We start from the raw sequence: 9,450 nt of genomic DNA, 5'->3' as shown, positions 1-9,450 counted from the left end.
GTATAACTTTCATCCTCTAATATATGATCTATGTTCTAGTGTGCAACTTCCCCCTTCTGATATGTGATCCATGTTTTATTGTATAACTTTCATCCTCTAATATATGATCTATGTTCTAGTGTGTAACTTTCACCTTCTGGTATATGATCTATGTTCTATCATGTAACCTTCACCTTCTGATATATGATCTATGATCTATTGTGTAACCTTCACCTTCTGATATGTGATCCATGTTCTATTGTGTAACTGTCACCTTCTGATATGTGATCTATGTTCAACTATGTAACTTTCATCCTCTAATATATGTACCATGTTCTATTGTGTAACTTTCACCTTCTGATGTGTGATATATGTTCTATCGTGTAACTTTCACTTTCTGGTATGTGATCTATGATCTATTGTGTAACTTTCATCCTCTAATATATGATCCATGTTCTATTGTGTAATTTTCACCTCCTGATATATGATCTATGTTCTATTCTGAATAAAATATGGTTAGATCAGATTTCTAAATCATTGCATTGCTTTTTTGGAATTGGCGTTGTACGATAGTTAAAGGGAACATATAATCTTTATTTTTCACTCATGAAAGTCCAAAACCCCTTATGAGGATCTCTTAGATACACCATCTTAAAGGAAAAATCTTTCCTGACTCCAAATTTGAAAAATTCTGAAACACAATGAATCCCCGGACCAACCTCTCATGTCCAAATATCTTATAATATATAGTTAGTTCAATCATAACCTAAAATTTGTCTTTGGCATCAAATAAGTATCTAGTCCATTAGTGAATGCTGGTCTGGTATCTGCCAGGACTGTCTCTCGGTTTAGGACATTCCATCATTTTACTTCTCTACTCTTCTAGATAATTGTCCTACATTATAGATAACACACAGGAGACAAGAAGATACTTGTTATTTGCCCTGTAACTTCTTGGATTGGTTTTAGAGACCTTTGCTAATTCCTGGGTTTCGAGGCTTTTCTCCTGCCCCGGCACGTTTGTCTATTTTTTAGCCTCCGTCTGACGTGATTTTTTTTGTATACTAATGTGAATTGGCTGCAGTTTGGTTTTGGTACACAAGATGTCCTACTTGACTTTTCTATTCTTTACATGTTTGTATTGCTTCGTGTCTATGTTTATCATATCAGATAGTAAAGCTCTACCGTACACATCTTATTATTGTACTTTGGTCTATCAAGTTTTTCTTCAATGTATATTGTATTGCTAAGAGAGACGTCATTTCAATGATACAACATGACGGGCAAGTATCAGATTACTTTACAATGGGGAGTGGGGGGGCCAAGCCAAAAGCTCGCCTGTCCTTGTTACCCCCCCGGTGTGGGTGCAGTCAGACATTAGGCTATAGGGTTGGAGCTGCAAAAGATAGTGCAGCACTTCTGTAAGGAGGAATGCAGCTATATGCTGCTGTGGGACTAAGACTCTATTGATATCTGTGTATTGTAAGATATCTACGAATCACTGCAAATATCTCAAGCTAGAAATGGTATTGCCTGCTGAAATGTTCCTGTGTATAGTTTGCCTATGGCTGATGCCTCTGCAGCGTCCTTGAGAAAACGATGGAGGAGAAGGAGGCTTCCTCCCAAGAGGCATACTGCCGGGTACTCCATGCAGCAGAAGGAACACTGAGCTTTGCTGTGTCTTCCTTTAATACCTTTCAGCACTTTTCCAAAGATTTTTACCTAAATAGTTTTTATGCTGCAGACAAGATCTAGTTTTCACCATCGCGTCTGCACAATGTTACTGATCAACAATGCTTGGCTGTTTCTGGCAATCGTCACTGTCCACCATATGTAGTGCACATTACTCAGTGTGTCATCTGTCTTCTCTCTGTGTTTGGAAAATCCTCTATGAAATACCCACCCTGGTATAATACACTGACATACCCCTACCCTGGTGTAATACACTGACATACCCCCACACTGGTGTAATACACTGACATAACCCCACCCTGGTGTAATACACTGACATACCTCCACCCTGGTGTAATACACTGACATACCCCCACCCTTGTGTAATACACTGACATAACCCCACCCTGGTGTAATACACTGACATACCCCCACCCTGGTGTAATACACTGACATACCCAAACCCTGATGTAATACACTTATATATCCCCACCCTGGTGTAATACACTGACATACTCACACCCTGGTGTAATACACTGACATACCCCCACCCTGATGTAATACACTGACATACCCCTACCCTGGTTTAATACACTGACATATCCCATCCCTAATGTAATACACTGACATACCACCACCCTGGTGTAATACACTGACATACCCCCACCCTGGTGTAATACACTGACATATCCCCACCCTGGTGTAATACACTGACATAGCCCCACCCTGGTGTAATACACTGACATACCCCCACACTGGTATAATACACTGACATACCCCCACCCTTGTGTAATACACTGACATAACCCCACCCTGGTGTAATACACTGACATACCCCCACCCTGGTGTAATACACTGACATACCCAAACCCTGATGTAATACACTTATATATCCCCACCCTGGTGTAATACACTGACATACTCACACCCTGGTGTAATACACTGACATACTCACACCCTGGTGTAATACACTGACATACTCACACCCTGGTGTAATACACTGACATACCCCCACCCTGGTGTAATACACTGACATACCCCTACCCTGGTTTAATACACTGACATACCACCACCCTGGTGTAATACACTGACATACCCCCACCCTGGTGTAATACACTGACACACCCCCACCCTGGTGTAATACACTGACATATCCCCACCCTGGTGTAATACACTGACATAGCCCCACACTGGTGTAATACACTGACATATCCCTACCCTGGTGTAATACACTGACATACCCCCACCCTGGTGTAATACACTGACATAACCCCTACCCTGATGTAATACACTGACATACCCCCAACCTGGTGTAATACACTGACACACCCCCACCCTGGTGTAATACACTGACATATCCCCACCCTGGTGTAATACACTGACATAGCCCCACACTGGTGTAATACACTGACATAGCCCTACCCTGGTGTAATACACTTATATATCCCCACCCTGGTGTAATACACTGACATACCCCCACCCTGGTGTAATACACTGACATACCCCCACACTGGTGTAATACACTGACATACCCCCACAGTGGTGTAATACACTGACATACCTCCACCCTGGTGTAATACACTGACATACCCCCACCCTGGTGTAATACACTGACCTACCCCTACCCTGGTGTAATACACTGACATACCCCCACCCTGGTGTAATACACTGACATACCCCCACCCTGGTGTAATACACTGACATACCCCTACCCTGGTGTAATACACTGACACCCCCCCACCCTGGTGTAATACACTGACACACCCCCACCCTGGTGTAATACACTGACATACCCCCACCCTGGTGTAATACACTGACATAACCCCTACCCTGATGTAATACACTGACATATCCCCACACTGGTGTAATACACTGACATACCTCCACATTGGTGTAATACACTGACATATCCCATCCCTGGTGTAATACGCTGACATACCCCTACCCTGGTGTAATACACTGACACACCCCCACCCTGGTGTAATACACTGACATACCCCCACAGTGGTGTAATACACTGACATAGCCCCACCCTGGTGTAATACACTGACATATCCCCACCCTGGTGTAATACACTGACATAGCCCCACCCTGGTGTAATACACTGACATATCCCCACCCTGGTGTAATACACTGACATACCACCACCCTGGTGTAATACACTGACATACCCCCACACTGGTGTAATACACTGACATAACCCCTACCCTGGTGTAATACACTGACATAGCCCCACACTGGTGTAATACACTGACATACCCCTACCCTCGTGTAATACACTTATATATCCCCACCCTGGTGTAATACACTGACATATCCCCACCCTGGTGTAATACACTGACATACCCCCACCCTGGTGTAATACACTGACATAACCCCACCCTGGTGTAATACACTGACATAACCCTACCCTGGTGTAATACACTGACATAACCCCACCCTGGTGTAATTCACTGACATAACCCTACCCTGGTGTAATACACTGACATAGCCCCACCCTGGTGTAATACACTGACCTACCCCTACCCTGGTGTAATACACTTATATATCCCCACCCTGGTGTAATACACTGACATATCCACACCCTGGTGTAATACACTGACATAACCCCACCCTGGTGTAATACACTGACATATCCCCACCCTGGTGTAATACACTGACATACCCCTACCCTGGTGTAATACACTGACACCCCCCCACCCTGGTGTAATACACTGACACACCCCCACCCTGGTGTAATACACTGACATACCCCCACCCTGGTGTAATACACTGACATAGCCCCACCCTGGTGTAATACACTGACATATCCCCACCCTGGTGTAATACACTGACATAACCCCTACCCTGATGTAATACACTGACATACCCCCACCCTGGTGTAATACACTGACATAACCCCACCCTGGTGTAATACACTGACATAACCCCTACCCTGATGTAATACACTGACATAATCCCACCCTGGTGTAATACACTGACCTACCCCTTCCCTGGTGTAATACACTGACATAACCCCTACCCTGATGTAATACACTGACATACCCCCACACTGGTGTAATACACTGACATACCTCCACATTGGTGTAATACACTGACATACCCCCACCCTGGTGTAATACACTGACATATCCCATCCCTGGTGTAATACGCTGACATACCCCTACCCTGGTGTAATACACTGACACACCCCCACCCTGGTGTAATACACTGACATACCCCCACAGTGGTGTAATACACTGACATAGCCCCACCCTGGTGTAATACACTGACATATCCCCACCCTGGTGTAATACACTGACATAGCCCCACCCTGGTGTAATACACTGACATATCCCCACCCTGGTGTAATACACTGACATACCCCCACACTGGTGTAATACACTGACATAACCCCTACCCTGGTGTAATACACTGACATAGCCCCACACTGGTGTAATACACTGACATACCCCTACCCTGGTGTAATACACTGACCTACCCCTACCCTGGTGTAATACACTGACATACCCCTACCCTGGTGTAATACACTGACATATCCACACCCTGGTGTAATACACTGACATAACCCCACCCTGGTGTAATACACTGACATATCCCCTACCCTGATGTAATACACTGACATACCCCCACAGTGGTGTAATACACTGACATAGCCCCACCCTGGTGTAATACACTGACATATCCCCACCCTTGTGTAATACACTGACATAGCCCCACACTGGTGTAATACACTGACATACCCCTACCCTGGTGTAATACACTGACATACCCCCACACTGGTGTAATACACTGACATACCCCTACCCTGGTGTAATACACTGACATAGCCCCACCCTGGTGTAATACACTGACATAGCCCCACCCTGGTGTAATACACTGACCTACCCCCACACTGGTGTAATACACTGACATACCCCTACCCTGGTGTAATACACTGACATAGCCCCACCCTGGTGTAATACACTGACCTACCCCTACCCTGGTGTAATACACTTATATATCCCCACCCTGGTGTAATACACTGACATATCCACACCCTGGTGTAATACACTGACATAACCCCACCCTGGTGTAATACACTGACATATCCCCACCCTGGTGTAATACACTGACATACCCCTACCCTGGTGTAATACACTGACACCCCCCCACCCTGGTGTAATACACTGACACACCCCCACCCTGGTGTAATACACTGACATACCCCCACCCTGGTGTAATACACTGACATAACCCCTACCCTGATGTAATACACTGACATAGCCCCACCCTGGTGTAATACACTGACATATCCCCACCCTGGTGTAATACACTGACATAACCCCTACCCTGATGTAATACACTGACATACCCCCACCCTGGTGTAATACACTGACATAACCCCTACCCTGATGTAATACACTGACATAACCCCACCCTGGTGTAATACACTGACCTACCCCTACCCTGGTGTAATACACTGACATACCCCCACCCTGGTGTAATACACTGACATATCCCATCCCTGGTGTAATACGCTGACATACCCCTACCCTGGTGTAATACACTGACATACCACCACCCTGATGTAATACACTGACATACCCCCACTCTGGTGTAATACACTGACATATCCCATCCCTGGTGTACTACACTGACATACCCCCACCCTGGTGTAATACACTGACATAACCCCTACCCTGATGTAATACACTGACATACCCCCACACTGGTGTAATACACTGACATACCTCCACATTGGTGTAATACACTGACATATCCCATCCCTGGTGTAATACGCTGACATACCCCTACCCTGGTGTAATACACTGACACACCCCCACCCTGGTGTAATACACTGACATACCCCCACAGTGGTGTAATACACTGACATAGCCCCACCCTGGTGTGATACACTGACATATCCCCACCCTGGTGTAATACACTGACATAGCCCCACCCTGGTGTAATACACTGACATATCCCCACCCTGGTGTAATACACTGACATACCCCCACACTGGTGTAATACACTGACATAACCCCTACCCTGGTGTAATACACTGACATAGCCCCACCCTGGTGTAATACACTGACATACCCCCACAGTTGTGTAATACACTGACATAGCCCCACCCTGGTGTAATACACTGACATATCCCCACCCTGGTGTAATACACTGACATACCCCCACACTGGTGTAATACACTGACATAACCCCTACCCTGGTGTAATACACTGACATACCCCCACACTGGTGTAATACACTGACATAACCCCTACCCTGGTGTAATACACTGACATAGCCCCACACTGGTGTAATACACTGACATACCCCTACCCTGGTGTAATACACTGACCTACCCCTACCCTGGTGTAATACACTGACATACCCCTACCCTGGTGTAATACACTGACATATCCACACCCTGGTGTAATACACTGACATATCCCCACATTGGTGTAATACACTGACATATCCCCTACGCTGGTGTAATACACTGACATATCCACACCCTGGTGTAATACACTGACATATCCCCACCCTGGTGTAATACACTGACATATCCCCTACCCTGATGTAATACACTGACATACCCCCACAGTGGTGTAATACACTGACATAGCCCCACCCTGGTGTAATACACTGACATATCCCCACCCTTGTGTAATACACTGACATAGCCCCACCCTTGTGTAATACACTGACATAGCCCCACACTGGTGTAATACACTGACATACCCCTACCCTGGTGTAATACACTGACATATCCCCTACCCTGATGTAATACACTGACATACCCCCACAGTGGTGTAATACACTGACATAACCCCTACCCTGGTGTAATACACTGACATACCCCCACACTGGTGTAATACACTGACATAACCCCTACCCTGGTGTAATACACTGACATAGCCCCACACTGGTGTAATACACTGACATACCCCTACCCTGGTGTAATACACTGACCTACCCCTACCCTGGTGTAATACACTGACATACCCCTACCCTGGTGTAATACACTGACATATCCACACCCTGGTGTAATACACTGACATATCCCCACATTGGTGTAATACACTGACATATCCCCTACGCTGGTGTAATACACTGACATATCCACACCCTGGTGTAATACACTGACATATCCCCACCCTGGTGTAATACACTGACATATCCCCTACCCTGATGTAATACACTGACATAGCCCCACCCTGGTGTAATACACTGACATATCCCCACCCTTGTGTAATACACTGACATAGCCCCACCCTTGTGTAATACACTGACATAGCCCCACACTGGTGTAATACACTGACATACCCCCACCCTGGTGTAATACACTGACATATCCCCTACCCTGATGTAATACACTGACATACCCCCACAGTGGTGTAATACACTGACATAGCCCCACCCTGGTGTAATACACTGACATATCCCCACCCTTGTGTAATACACTGACATAGCCCCACCCTTGTGTAATACACTGACATAGCCCCACACTGGTGTAATACACTGACATACCCCTACCCTGGTGTAATACACTGACATACCCCCACACTGGTGTAATACACTGACATATCCCCACCCTGGTGTAATACACTGACATACCCCCACACTGGTGTAATACACTGACATATCCCCACATTGGTGTAATACACTGACATACCCCCACACTGGTGTAATACACTGACATATCCCCACCCTGGTGTAATACACTGACATACCCCCACAGTGGTGTAATACACTGACATATCCCCACATTGGTGTAATACACTGACATATCCCCACACTGGTGTAATACACTGACATATCCCCACACTGGTGTAATACACTGACATACCCCCACCCTGGTGTAATACACTGACATATCCCCACACTGGTGTAATACACTGACATATCCCCACATTGGTGTAATACACTGACATACCCCCACACTGGTGTAATACACTGACATATCCCCACATTGGTGTAATACACTGACATACCCCCACCCTGGTGTAATACACTGACATAACCCCTACCCTGATGTAATACACTGACATACCCCCACCCTGGTGTAATACACTGACATAACCCCTACCCTGATGTAATACACTGACATAACCCCACCCTGGTGTAATACACTGACCTACCCCTACCCTGGTGTAATACACTGACATACCCCCACCCTGGTGTAATACACTGACATATCCCATCCCTGGTGTAATACGCTGACATACCCCTACCCTGGTGTAATACACTGACATACCACCACCCTGATGTAATACACTGACATACCCCCACTCTGGTGTAATACACTGACATATCCCATCCCTGGTGTACTACACTGACATACCCCCACCCTGGTGTAATACACTGACATAACCCCTACCCTGATGTAATACACTGACATACCCCCACACTGGTGTAATACACTGACATACCTCCACATTGGTGTAATACACTGACATATCCCATCCCTGGTGTAATACGCTGACATACCCCTACCCTGGTGTAATACACTGACACACCCTTACCCTGGTGTAATACACTGACATACCCCCACAGTGGTGTAATACACTGACATAGCCCCACCCTGGTGTGATACACTGACATATCCCCACCCTGGTGTAATACACTGACATAGCCCCACCCTGGTGTAATACACTGACATATCCCCACCCTGGTGTAATACACTGACATACCCCCACACTGGTGTAATACACTGACATAACCCCTACCCTGGTGTAATACACTGACATAGCCCCACCCTGGTGTAATACACTGACATATCCCCACCCTGGTGTAATACACTGACATAGCCCCACC

The sequence above is a fragment of the Leptodactylus fuscus genome, chromosome 11, assembly GCF_031893055.1.
Source record: "Leptodactylus fuscus isolate aLepFus1 chromosome 11, aLepFus1.hap2, whole genome shotgun sequence".
NCBI lineage: Eukaryota > Metazoa > Chordata > Amphibia > Anura > Leptodactylidae > Leptodactylus > Leptodactylus fuscus.
The sequence above is the reverse complement of the archived record's forward strand: the minus strand, read 5'-3'. Positions refer to the sequence as shown.